Source organism: Bidens hawaiensis, unplaced genomic scaffold (assembly GCF_021521415.1).
Source record: "Bidens hawaiensis isolate Kalapana, Puna unplaced genomic scaffold, B.hawaiensis_p1.1 tig00001087_1, whole genome shotgun sequence".
Taxonomy (NCBI): domain Eukaryota; kingdom Viridiplantae; phylum Streptophyta; class Magnoliopsida; order Asterales; family Asteraceae; genus Bidens; species Bidens hawaiensis.
This window is the reverse complement of record NW_027491062.1, coordinates 562,495-572,682: the sequence shown is the minus strand read 5'-3', so window position 1 is coordinate 572,682 and position 10,188 is coordinate 562,495. Positions and strand designations below refer to the sequence as shown.

General features: G+C 33.2%; 1 pseudogene; it reads right to left on the bottom strand.

The window, feature by feature from the left end:
* Positions 1 to 3,669: 3,669 nt before the first annotated feature.
* On the bottom strand, positions 3,670 to 4,644 carry LOC143556998 (LOB domain-containing protein 25 pseudogene; annotated as a pseudogene).
* Between the last annotated feature and the right edge of the window lie 5,544 nt (positions 4,645 to 10,188).

Sequence of the window (10,188 nt, the reverse complement as noted above, 5' to 3'; positions counted from 1 at the left end):
AAATAGTGAAGTTACTAAATCAAGCTATTCAACATTTCAACCAAATTACTTTTACACCATTCTAATAAAACAGTGACTGCTTACAAAATCAGTCATTTTGAAGAGCTTAAAACAAGAAGAAACCTCAAGGACCATGCTAGTCAAAAGTGTGAATAAATTATAAAAGAATAAATGATAAAAACATAAGCACATGCACGTGCAGTACTTGGTTTAAATTGGATGGTGTCCTTTAGTTGGATGGATGAAACCTACACTGTAACCCTAGCTAAAATTATTGTTTTGAGAATTTCCACAAACCTTCTTCATGCCTGCATTAGTGCATGCGTTGTCCAGCAAAAAGGTACGGTGGGGCCTGCCTGAGGGAGGGAGGCGGTTGAAAAAGCTGAAAAATCCTTACATGGGAAGAAATTGAGGCATACCTCAATTTGATCTAATTTATGGTTTCAATGAAACCTGATCAGACTTGTGTACATATGGAAAGTGATGTTGAAATTCACTATGAACATATAAGGAACATCACTTAGGGTGGGTGGGGCATCTAGCTCGTTTTATACGAGCTCATGTGGTTTAGTGATGTCCTGGAACACCGTCTTCTCTCTTTAGTTTCTCATTATTTATTAGTCTAGTAGTATGATGAAACGAGTGGATGTAGTTTTAAATCCTTGCAACTGTAAGGTAAAAATAGAATTTTTGCCGTTAAAAAAATGAACTTGCTAGTGGAAGTTTAATTTTGTTTAATAATAATTTAATATCTATTCTTAACACTATAAATACTCATTTGAAAACTTACAAAAATTTACACAACATGCTATCATCCTTTGTATTTTAAAAATGCATACTTCCAAATCATGAATTCAAACATCCAAGTGAACCAAAACAACAATGTCAACCGAGTGGGTTAACACAATGTTTCACGCAAATCATGGACGGCGAAGGAGGAAACCATCTTCAATAACCGGTCAAAATCTTCAGTCTTGATTAAACGTTCTTGATATTTTTCATACCCGCACAGGTCGGGAAATGTACCTTTAGGGATGAGCAAACAGGTATGGGTACCGACCTTTTAATGTTTCGGGATCGGTATGGTCCAGTACCGTATTTCCTGAATTTTGTCTTCGGTACCAGTATCGAACCAAGATTTTTGGTACTAATACCAAGATTTTGGGATAATTAAGATCAGGATGATACCAGTTTGATACGAAGTTCATTCCTATATGCCGTTAGGAAGATCATTAATAATAAAAGTTATTGAATAATATAACCAATTTAAAATAGCGGATTATTTAATACTGGCTTTTTAAAATTTAAGATTATTTATGGGTTTTTTTTTCTTTCTAATTTTAGTTTTTAATTTGTATTGTTTTTTGATTAACTGAAAAATAACCATATTTATAGTTGTGGGTTAAAGAGTTTCAAGGGTTTGTATCATAGGCCGGCAAAAGTACACTGAATCTACTTCGCAAGTGTGGAGTAAATAAAAACGTATAGAGGAAAACAAACATCAACTAACACACGTGATACGAAACAAGGAAAACGATATTGAATAGAAAACTCAAATAACTTGAAACTTTAAGTACGAAACCATGGCGATTTTGTACTTGCTAATTAGTGCTCCAGAAACTCTACAACTATATAACTTTGTGCTAATCTTTCCTCTCATAGTCGCTTATGATGGACGTATATGTAAATTAAGTTTACATGGTTGTCATTTAATTAGAATTGATCTCTACAAATTAGAATTCACAAATTTCCTTCTTAGCTTACTAGTCTCTACGGGTTCGCCTTACATAATCTCTTTATTGGTATAATCAACACATGACCATTTTCATAGTGGTGATACATCTTCTTCTATCATCCTCTAAAAAATCTATACCCTTATCACTAAGTTCTCAAAAATGAAACATATCTCTCTTTGGCTATGAACCATTTAAGACACAATATATATTGTTTAAACTTTTGGAGATGGAACAACTCTTACAACCACTTATGCATACATTTGCATGGGTGTAATATATCATAAAACCATAAAAACTAGTTTCTTAAGAAAAAAACATAAGCTTTCTCAACTCAAAAAAATAATAAGGTAAAGATATGTACAAGTGAACCATTCACAATAGTGGGCAAACCACGAACAAGGAACCACTTTCTAGAACTTTATTTGGTCTTGGCTACATGCGTAATGTGTTTTTTTTTAACGAGAAATGTTACCTCTAATCCGACTCACTCCTAAACTACAACAGTTGCCCTAGATTGAACCCAAAACCTCCCACCTAGCTAAGAGACTTGCACCTCTATCACGTAGGCTAGTCTCACAATGGTTACAAACTTTTGAGCTCTAAAATATTGACGTTGTACGTGTTGAGTTCTCTCCTCATTGATCAATAAATAATAGACTTGTTTATGTTGTTAGAGTATCATATTCAATCTTTAAGCAGTTTGATGCATATCTTCGATATTCATATTTACCATCGTGTAAGGAGATGTACTTAAATAAGAATTTGAGATTTACTCGAATCCAGTTATCGTTATTTACCATCCTAAACCTTTTGAATGCGAACATAAAATCCATATATCTTTCGACAAATCTTGAAACTTATATATATGAAGTATGAATTTGGGCTTTTATTTTTCAAAATTGTGAAACCAATTTTGAACAAAAGATGTATAAGTTGAGAGAGAATTTTGTGATTTTAGTTCATTCATCTTGTAGCAATTATCAACTGCCTAATTAAGCAAATATAATCTCATATGAGAATCAGAATATGGACTTTTCCTCTTTGGTGCATGCTTTTATACATCGTATATTTGCTGACTTTTCTGTTACAAAATAAAATTGTTTTCATGGGAACTTTAGCAACCATTGGCCTAATTATTAATCAATTAAAATAATAAAGTCTGAGTTAAAGGAGAAGGTGGTGCAAACAGAACAACACCGATGAAGCTTAAAAGTGAGAATATTTACTAGTTAGTGGCTAATGGGGGGACTCAGTCGTAGACCCTCTACTTCAAGAGAATCCTTCTTTAATTAATCTTATAGTTATAAGGTTTTTTAATTTATTTTCTTTAGTACGTTCTTTTAATAAGTTTCATTTTTTTAGTTTAAATTAGTTTTGCATTTTTCAAAATAATTTGAGAATTATATATATGGTATATACATGCATCCACTAGCTAGACTCTTATTTTCATGATTAATGATTCCGTTGTGTATAATTTTTTTTTACGATGTTTTGAATACGCAGTAAGTAAATACCCGAGCTCGAGCCTTGAGATAGATCAATTTCAACCGTCAAGTTCGACGCTCAAATGATTTGAAACATGGATATCATCAAGAGGAAACCCTTAAAGAAAAACCATCTGACCACAACATACCATACCATAAGTCTGACGACTCCGTTTTGTACAATTAATGATCCACGTCAATAACAAAACATACGATTGATAAAAATTTTACCATAGCTATCTTCATTATAACCTTCAAACTTTAAATATTAGATATTTTTTAAAATTGTTTTAATGAAAGGTGTATAATCCGCGAATAATCATGTTGATAGAAAGAAACTATATGTACCAAAATTGAGTAGTTAGAACGTGACAACATATATGCATATATTTATGTATGAGTGTTTATGTACGTATGATATTATATATATATTTGTACACAGTTTGTATAAAAGTAATTTTGATCTCTGAAATGATATCTTTCAATAATATGCAACTTAAAGCCCTAAAAACCCTAAACTATTGATGAAACCAACAAAAAAAAACTCAACACAAGAAAGTTGCTAGCATTAGAAAGAAAAAAAGGATCCCAATGTTCAATCTTAAGACCACCGAAAGTAATATTATAAATAATTATGATGATTATGGGGAGGAGTAGGGATTGGTGGTCTAGATGACTCGCATGTGATGATATACACTCACACACATATCATAGCTTAGCCAGCCATAGAGTTCAGCTAGTAAACCACATTGTCTCAAATATAAATAGTAAATATGTTGTTGAATACATACCCAAAATATGGTTTTATAATTATGTGAAAGAAGAATTTCACATGTTACCTTGTCCTCCACCACCACCACCTAAATTTCCACCTGATCCAGATGGGTTCCATTGATGGTGATTAGCATAAGGGTAAGGATAAGAAGGTGGTGATTGGTAGAATCCATCACCACCACCACCATCACCACCATCAACATCTCCAAACCTCCTAGTAGAATAATGACCCATGGATCTTTGTGGTGGTGTAATTGGTTGAATTGAACTCAAATGAGGCAAGCCAGTAGGAGCCTCATTATAATATCTGATCAAATCAGCATTGGCAGCATCAAGCTCCTTTTGAAGCCTATCAACTTGTCTTTGAAGAAAAGAGATGGCTCCAACACACCCGTAAACAGGATCCCTAACGCGAGCCTCGGCTTCGTATGCAAGTGAATTCACTGCATCTTCTCTTTGGTGAGGCAGGATGTCATTGAGAAGCTTGGTGACATTGCTGGCACCAAAAATTTTGTGAACATTTGCGAATTTTTGCGGCTCCTCGGGCGGAAAGTAGGGTGCAAATATGCAACCAGGCATGCACTTTCTCCTCAAGAACTTGCAAGCAGCACACGGAGAGTTGTAAGAGTTTGATGAAGACATTATCCCTCTCTTCTGAATATCTGTTGAATACATATTTTATTATGCAGTAATATAGAGAGTGTATAAGTTGTTGTTCAAATAACTATATATTTTATTATGCGTAACAATTGCAATGTTATCCGATATTGTTTTAGTGTTAGAATATACTAATGTTAGCCGTAATAAGGGTTAGACTCATTAGATTAGCCCATCAAAATTAGGGTTTTGTTTTTCGTCTAATATTTATACTAGCTACTTGTAGATTGTAATGGTTCTTAAACAATATAATTAAGTTTGATGATCTTATTTATAGTGCTTCAGTTTTTCCTAGTAGGTTTGTACCTGACTTTTGAAATTCAAATAAGTTTAAACTTTAAGAAGAAAAACTATTTTTCTTATAGATTAATAGTAGATTTACATTAAATCAATCAAGAATATTTTGTGTAGCCTACTATATGCAGGTTTTTAAATCAAAAGTAGACTCTTTAGTATCAATATATTTGTCATATCAATAAATTGGAGTTATATTCTGAGTGTGGTTTCATATAGACACAGAACAGCTTAAGTTAATCATTAAATGCTCAATGAAGGATGGCCTTGATTAGTAGTGTGTTGTGTGTTTGCCTGCACACATGTATGAGAATTTGAATATTCAGTAGATTAGATTGCTTGCAGGATATATTTGCTTCTAGGAGACCCAGAACTGATGAATCAAAGTTTTCCACATCAGTCAATTACAGAATTTCCCAAATCAAAAGCCCCAATCTCTCTCTCTCTCTCTCTCTCTCTCTCTCTCCACTTCTGACCTGTATACGAACATGCATACTTAAAAGCTGCTCAACTCCACATGTAATAGTTGTTCAGATTCTGATTGGTTGAACTAATATTACTATGATAAGTCATCAGAGTAATCTAAACACATCTCTCTCTCTCTCTCTCAGATTGGAATTTTGTTTTAGGCATGAGATCTGAGACATTTGTCAAATTATTCAACATAATGCTTCATTGTATTAACTTAAAAGTATTTATTATACTCTCACAGAATTAAAGAAGAGAAAACCCTAGTAGATCACACACTTCCAAACTTTGCAAGTAAAGACAGAAAAGAGAATTATTACCCAAAAGGAAACAAACATAAGGAGCTTCATGTGATTATAGGTTCTATTGAATTATTAGCCAACTATGTCTCTTTCATCTTAAGATCACAAAAGATCAAAAAAAACTCAAGCATTTTTTTTTTCTTCTCTCTTGTGTTCAAAGAGTCTTTTGATTGATCATTGGTTGCAGAAGTCGTTAGGCAGTGCTAGGCCGGTCGACTGAGAGTTATGATTACCCTTTCTAGTCACAAAGTACTCTGGAATTACTCATTGAGTACTCATGGATCGATTACTCGTCTAGTACTCGGCGTCTAGAGACGACTTTTTGCAACCATGGTTTATTTTCAATTCAAGATAAGAGAAAAGAGCTTTATATAAAGAAGTTTCAACCTCAATAAAGAAACATCTAGGAAACCCTAATTTGAGGGGGGGGGGGGAATTAGAGACAGACCTGAAAATTGATGAGTAGCTTCTGTAGCTTGCAAAAGGTAAAGGAGATGAGAGAGAGAGAGAGAGAGAGAGGAGGAGAAACAAAGGGTATTTAGTGGATGGAAGAAGGGAATGGAGCCAAAAGAACAAAGGTAATAAATCTAAATACAAGAGGTACGTTTCAAAATATTAAAAAAGATATGACTTGACACAATGACACGCTATCTAAAATAAATTGTTTGATATTATTATGATAATTAATATGCATAACCTTTGGCCATAGAGATGTCACCAAATTCTTTTCCTGCTGACTAGTACACTACACTCCTTGGACTTGCTCTTCAACATGCAAAAGACCACAACTTGCAATAGTATTAAATATTCTGGTTTTAGTCCAAACATTGTTTGGTATCATGGTAAAGAGACTGTAGTTTGGAAGAATAAACAATCCAGGAACAGAATTATTGTGGCTCAGTACTGTAATAATATAAAAAAGCTAGCTAGTCACTTCTTCATATTTTCTTTTCATTTCCGGTTGCAATTCCTTTTATACAACATGCAATAGTTGCGTCTAACCTTCTTTGTGGGCTATTCTTACTAATTTATGACACTATCTATCTCAATGTTTAAAAAACCGGTATAAAACCGTACAGGATCAGTCTCGAAACGGTACAATCAGTAATACCGACCGGTTTAAAATTGTTTTTAGAATATAATTTACTCAATTAATAATCCAAAACAACATAACTCAATAATCAAAAATCAATTTCCAACATTTCTTTTAAATAAATTGTCTATAAAGGTTTATGACACTTAAGTGTTGAATGAATCAAGCTCGCAATCACTTAAAAGATTAAATTCATTATTATCATCATCCTCATCAACAAGAAAATAACTATTTTTATTTCCTACAATATAAAATAAGAAGTTTTAGTTAGATCATAATATATTAAAATAGAGCGATAGAAATTGAAAAGCCGCTAGGTTATAATAAAGAGTTTAAAATTTAAAACTCACAATTGACCATGGGTATAAACAAGTCCATCACTGATAGTACTGAATTTTCTAACGGTTCGAAAACTATACCAGCAACCTAATTAGACAGGAATGTATCATACAGGTGATGTCCCCGCTAGTTGGTAAAAGATTAGTAGCTCATTTGAGTGCATAATTAATCCCCACTTGTGGCATAGTTGTAGGAAGGCTTGGGTTCTCCAATGGATATCTAAGTTCGATCCCACTCGTGTCACTTTTGGTGGGGAACATGGAAATTAATGATTTAAGCGTTCGAAAACTATGCCAGAAACCTAATTAGACAAGGATGTATCACGCTGGTGATGTCCCCGCTAGCTGGTAAAATATTAGTAGCTCATTTGAGTGCATAATAAATCCTCACTTGTAGCCTAGTTGTAGAAAGGCTTGGGGTTCTCTAATGGATACCTAAGTTCGATCACACTAGTGTCACTTTTGGTGGGATTATGGAAATGAATTTAAGCTAGGCCATGCGATGTTGTCTGTTTGAATCCCGAGCTCACCCTGGTTTTCATACCATCGTGCGTTGCCCCAGAGAGTTATGCTTTGGTGGTGGCACAACGACTGTCAAGTGGCAACTGACGGTATAGTTTTTCGTGTAAACGCCCAAGCCAAACTCTGAAGCCAGCGTATGCCCGGTTAGAAAACATAGTCTGACAGGCCTGAACAAGACAAAGAGGCTCTCAAAATCTAAAGAGTACAGTGACTTTACACATGAAAAGTCATTTTAAAAAAAAAATAAATAGAAATTAAATGAATAGTTAAATGACCTTTTTAGGTCATGTCAAATATAATTATTAATTTAGAGTAAGAGAAAGTGACTTAAGTGTTGCAAGAATAATCTATATTTGAAAGCGATATTTTTGACCTCTAGTTAATTTGTGTTCCACAAATCAACTCTTACATTATAGCATCAATTCTAACAAAATAAAAATCGGAATAGGACCATTCAACACTTTTTTAAATTTGTTTACTATTCCATATATTATATGTGTAATATCCCACATCTATTGAGAACGAAAACAATATCTTTTTATAAGAAGATGGATACATTCTCTATCACGATGTGTTTTGTTTGAATGAGCAACTCGTCAGGTGAAATAAAAAACCATGAGCTCATTGATTGACAATTCATCAGCCGACAACAAATTGAATTGAAAAATATTTTGGTGCGGCCGTCCTAGACTTATACAATCTGAGTATGAGTTTGAATTATAGGATTTTATAAGTATAAATCCTATACCAACACTAAATGCTTTATTCTACTTGTAGTAATTAACTAATTTTGAAACTTAGCTATACACTAACAAACTAATTAGTTTTGTTAATTAATGAAAAATAAATATTTTACCCCAAAACCATAAGTTATGACATGCTGCTTTTTTTTAATATTACACTAAATGTTTTATTCTAGTTCTAGTCTAGTAATTAACTAATTATGGAACTTAGCTATACACTTAACGAACTTAGTTTTGTTAATAAAAAATAAATATTTTACCCCAAAACCATAAATTATGACATGCTGCTTTTTTTTTTTAATATTACGTGTCGGTTGATTTAATATATATTTGTTTTTTGTTTTATACTTAGTATAACAATAATAATACAATTAACAGTATTAAAACCAATAAATAATATAACACCACCATCATGTTATTTTTCAACTTTTTAAAAAGTTCAAAATATGTTTTAAATTCTAAAAAATGCTGTAGCTGATTATCAGTAATATAAAATAATTAAAAAACCCTTAAATTATTTGAGCTTACGTGTCGTATTCAGTGGCGAAGTTTGGACATACACGTCGAGGGGGCCGGACTCAATATTTATAAAAAAGTTCATAGACTAGAGGGGGGCGGGTTCAAAATTTCGGTCGGAAATAGGTGATTTTATACCATGTAAAAAAAAATTTTCGGCTGAAAAATGATAAATTTACATTGCCGAGCGAAAAAAAGGAGGTGGGGCTCAAATTTTCGATCGGAAATGGGTAAATTTACACTATGTATACAAATTTTTGGGCAAAAAGTGGATAAATTTACACTACCGAGCAAAAAATCGAGGGGGCCGGGCTCAAAATTTCGGTCAAAAACGGGTAAATTTAAACTATGTATAAAAATTTTCGGCCGAAAAAGAATAACTTTACACTACTGAGCGAAAAACGGAGGGGCCAGGGCACCCCTTGCCTTATAAAAGCTACGCCCCTAGTCGTATTTAAAGAATGTGTTTATAAGTAGTTAATCATTCTGAACCTCCTGTTGGTTATTAATAACTTATTATCCTTGGATAAGGTTTTTTTGGCTTGTTTTTCCATCAAGAATAACTTATTATCCTTGGATAGCTTGAAACGAGTTTTCGTAGCAAAAGATTTCATAACTAATTAGAGCTTTTTGAATGATAAATCAAATCAAAGATATATAATATACCAAATGGTATGTATTGCAAGAACACCTCAACGCATGTTTTTGGATAAGAGAGGAAGATGAATTTTCGTTGAAAAATGTTCCGAACTAGATTGTACGACAAGGAAGGGACGGTTTTGTAGCTGGGTATGGGTGGGTAATGATGATATGATGACTAGGGTCGTACTTAGTATGTTGGGATTAGTGCATTCGTCCATCATAATATTTTAAATATATATATGCATTTTCATCCGAGCCCATTCTCGTAAATTTGACAACGACCCCTTGAAATATCACCACCATTATTTGCAGAAAATAATTTAAAATTTAAGAACTAGGAAAATATAATTGTATTAATGTATTATAAACTAATTAACAGATATAAAAATGACAACCTCGTTTAGGCTTGAGAAACCAGCTCAAGCTCGACAATGAAGCTCATACCCTTTTATTAAATGATTTACTTTTAGGCTTGAGCTCGGGCTCATTTAACGTTTGCATCCCTATATAAAACACCTGAGTGTAAAATAGATATAAAGGGTAATACAGAGAGAAAACCCAACAGTCAATTGGTCCCGGGTCCAACGATAGACAATAACTTCTTTTATGAGAGGCCGTA